Below are 4,616 nucleotides of genomic sequence, written 5' to 3'. Positions count from 1 at the left end.
AGTCTTCCCAGAATGAGAGTTGCACTCTTATGCTCCTCCATTTCCAGCACCACAAAGTCAGTGGGAAAGGCAAATGGCCTAACCTTGACAATCATATCTTCAATCACGCCTGATGGGTATTTAATGGAGCCATCAGCAAGTTGGAGACATATCCGGGTTGGTTTAACTTCATCAGTCAACCCAAGCTTTTTGATAGTGGCTGCAGGTATTAGGTTAATACTCGCCCCAAGATCACATAGAGCTTGCTTGGTACAAGTACCTTCTAATGTGCATGGTATCATAAAGCTTCCCAGATCTTTAAGCTTCTCAAGTAAGCTTTTCAGAATGACTGCACTGCATTCTTCAGTGAGGTAAACTTTTTCAGTTTCCCTCCAATCCTTCTTATGACTTAAGATCTCTTTCATGAACTTAGCATAACAGGGTATTTGCTCAAGTGCCTCTGCAAACGGAATCTTTATTTCAAGAGTCCTGAGATAGTCTGCAAAATGGGCAAATTGGTTATCCTGTTCCGCTTGGCGGAGTTTCTGAGGATAAGGCATTTTGGCTTTGTATTCCTCAACCTTAGTTGCTACAGGTTTATTGCCTACAGATGTGGGTTGGGAAGCCTTTTTAGAAGGGTTATTATCAGCACTAGTATATGTCTGATCCCCCACTGGCATTTGAATGCCAGGGGTGGAAGCTGGAGTGGCGTTAAACGCCAGCTCCTTACCTGCTTCTGGCGTCTGAACGCCAGAATTGTGCTCCTTTTGGGCATTCAACGCCAACTCCTTGCTTGTTTCTGGCATTGAATGCCATGACTGAGCATAGTTTGGGCGTTCAACACCAGCTTTCCACCCATTTTCCAACGTTTGAACGCCAGAATTATTCCTCTCTGGGCTCTTACTGTCCTCAGATAGATTTTGGGTAGTTTGCTCATTCCTTGGCTTCCTGCTACCTTGAAGTGAGGTATTTAATGTTTTCCCACTTCTTAATTGAACTGCTTGGCATTCTTCTGTTATTTGTTTTGATAACTGTTGTTCTGTTTGCTTCAACTGTACTTCCATATTCATATTATCCATTCTTGTTTCTTGTAATATCTCCTTGAATCCGGCTAACTGTTTTGTTAGAAAGTCTAATTGCTGATTGAATTTAGTAGCTTGATCTGCAGGACTGAGTTCAGCAATTACTGTTTTAGCCTCTTCGTTGATGGAAGATTCACTGTTTAGGTACAGATGTTGATTTCTGGCAACTGTATCAATAAGCTCTTGAGCTTCTTCTATTGTCTTTCTCATGTGTATAGATCCACCAGCTAAGTGGTCTAGAGAAATCTGAGCTCTTTCTGTGAGCCCATAGTAGAAGATGTCTAACTGCACCCACTTTAAAAATATTTCAGAGGGACATTTTCTTAGCATCTCTCTGTATCTTTCCTAAGCATCATAAAGAGATTCATCATCTCCTTGTTTGAAGCCTTGGATGCTCAGCCTTAGCTGTGTCATCCATTTTGGAGGAAAATAGTGATTCAGGAATTTTTCTGACAGCTGTTTCCATGTCTTTATGCTGTCCTTAGGTTGGTTATTTAACCACCTCTTAGCTTGATCTTTTACAGCAAATGGAAATAGTAATAATCTGTAGATATCCTGATCTACTTCCTTATCTTGTACTGTGTCAGCAACTTGTAAAAATTGTGCCAGAAACTCTGTAGGTTCTTCCTGTGGAAGACCGGAATACTGGAAACTTTGCTGCACCATGATAATGAGCTGAGGATTCAACTCAAAACTACTAACTCCAATGGAGGGTATACATATACTACTTCCATATGAAGCAGTAGTGGGGTTAGCATATGACCCCAAAGTCCTTCTGGACTGTTCATGTCCACTTAGGTCCATGATGGAGAAAGGGAGATGACGTGGATTTATTTTATTTATTTTATAAATAAATAAAAAAATGATTTTCGAAATAAAATAAAATAAAATAAAAACCAAAATAAAAATAAGATAAAATAGGAAAATTAAAATTAAAAAATTAATAAAAATCTGAAAATATTTTATGAAGATTTTCAAAAAAGTGAGGAGAGAGAAAATGGTTAGGATATTTTCGAAAAAGATATAATATTTTTATTTTTTTAAATCTTAAAATAAAACTTAAAAGGATAAGATTTGAAAAATTTTGAAATTAAAATCTGAATTTTTCTAAAAAAAATTCGAAATAATTGCTAAAAAATAGTTAGAAAAGATATTTTTTTTTGAATTTTGAATTTTATGATGAAAGAGAAACACACACAAAAGACACAAGACTTAAAATTTTTAGATCTAATGATCCTTGTTTTCGAAAATTTTGGAGGGAAAACACCAAGGAACACCAAACTTAAAAATTTTAAGATCAAAACACAAAGAAGACTCAAGAACACTTTGAAGATTCACAAGAACAACAAGAACAAAAGAAAGAACACCAAACTTAAAATTTTTTTAGAAAACCTCAATAAAATTTTCGAAACTTATAAAAAGATTAACAAGAAAACACCAAACTTAAAGTTTGGCACAAGAATTAATCAAAGAAAAATTATTTTTGAAAAAGTTTTAAAAAGAAGATACCCAATTGCCAAGAACATAAGCCAACACTCTAGCCAACTGAGCTATAAATGTAACGTGTTTTAAAGATGTATTATTTTTATAGATAAAAATAATTTTTTTTAAACTAATGTTTTGAAAAAGCACAAGAAAAACAAGAAAAGACACAGAACAAGACAAACCAAAGATCAAACAAGAAAAATTGACAAGAACGATTTGAAGATCAAGGAAAAACAAAGAACACTAATTCGAAAATTTAAAGGAAAATAAAAGATATGCGATTGACACTAAACTTAGAACAAGACACTGAGCTCACGAAAAAAATTAAAAATTGATAAAGAAAAATAATATTTTTTTTTTAATTTTTGAAAAGAAAATAAAGGACTCAGATTTGATGACTCTATAGCAACAAAAATAAATTATTCCTAATCTAAGCAACAAAATAAATCTTTAGTTGTTCAAACTCGAACAATCCCAGGCAACGGCGCCAAAAACTTGGTGCACGAAATTGCAATCACACTTTTGCAATCCGCAAAACTAACCAGCAAGTGCACTGGGTCGTCCAAGTAAAACCTTACCTGAGTAAGGGTCAAATCCCACGGAGATTATTGGTTTGAAGCAAGCTATGTTTATTTTATTATTGAAGCAAGCTATGTTTATTCTTACTAATTAAAACATGCTAAAATCTACATGAAATTACCCCCAAAAAGCGTATAAAATATCCGCTCATCAAGGATGAATCCATCATCCTTGGCAGACCTTTTCTAGCCACAGCAAAGCTGTGATTGATGTTGACAGAGGAGAGTTGGTCCTTCAATTGAATGAGGACTACCTTGTATTCAAGACTCAAGGTTCTCCTTCTGTACACATGGAGAAGAAGCATGAAAAACTTCTCTCAATACAGAGTCAAACAAAGCCCCCACATTTAAACTCTAAGTTTGGTGTTAGGAAGCCCCAACCATGCTCTGAATGTCTGTGAGGCTCCATGAGAGCCCACTATCAAGCTATTGACATTAAAGAAGCGCTTATTGGGAGGCAACTCAATTTTTATTTATCTATGTTAAATTTCCATTATCCATTATTATTTTATGTTTCCTTTAGGTTGATGATCATGTGGAGTCACAAAAACAACTGCAAAAATCAAAGCAAATTCAAAAACAGCATTAAAAATAGCACCCCTGGAGGATGAACTTACTGGCGTCTAAACGCCAGTAAGAGTAGTAGAATGGGTGTTAAATGCCCAGTCTGGCTAGTCTGACACCATTCTGGGTGTTTAATGCCAGAAATGGGCACCAGACTGGCGTTTAACGCCAGAACAGAGCACCAAGTTGGCGTTAAACACCAGAAATGAGCAACAGCTTGCACTCTAAGGGCATTTTTACACATCTAAATGGAGAAGGGATGAGAAGTCCTTGACCCCTCAGGATCTGTGGACCCCACAGGATCCCCACCTACCCCACCTCTCTCTCTCTCTCTCTCCCTCACACATCTCTATAACACTCTACCCAAAACACCACTCACCTATCAAATCCTATTCTCTTCCCTATATTCTCTTCACCAATCACCTCCATCCCTCTTCCCCAAAAACCCCACCTACCTCACTTTTCAATTCAAACAATTTTCCCTCCTAAACCCACCCAATTCCATTCGGCCACTCTCCCTCTCTTTTCCTATAAATACCCCCTTTTCACTCCTTCATTTTCACACATTACAACCACTCTCCTACCCCTTGGCCGAACCTATCTCTTCCTCCATCTCCTCCATTTTCTTCTTCTTCCCCTTCTTTCTTTCTTCTTTTGCTCGAGGACGAGCAAACCTTTTAAGTTTGGTATGGTAAAAGCATTGCTTTTTGTTTTTCCATAACCATTTATGGCACCTAAGGCCAGAGAAACCTCTAGAAAGAGGAAAGGGAAGGCAAAATCTTCCACCTCTGAGTCATGGAAGATGGAGAGATTCATCTCAAAGGTCTATCAAGACCACTTCTATGAAGTTGTGGCCAAGAAGAAAGTAATCCCTGAGGTTCCTTTCATGCTCAAGAAGAATGAGTATCCGGAGATCCGACATGAGATC

Source organism: Arachis duranensis, chromosome 4, assembly GCF_000817695.3.
Source record: "Arachis duranensis cultivar V14167 chromosome 4, aradu.V14167.gnm2.J7QH, whole genome shotgun sequence".
Taxonomy (NCBI): domain Eukaryota; kingdom Viridiplantae; phylum Streptophyta; class Magnoliopsida; order Fabales; family Fabaceae; genus Arachis; species Arachis duranensis.
The sequence above is the reverse complement of the archived record's forward strand: the minus strand, read 5'-3'. Positions refer to the sequence as shown.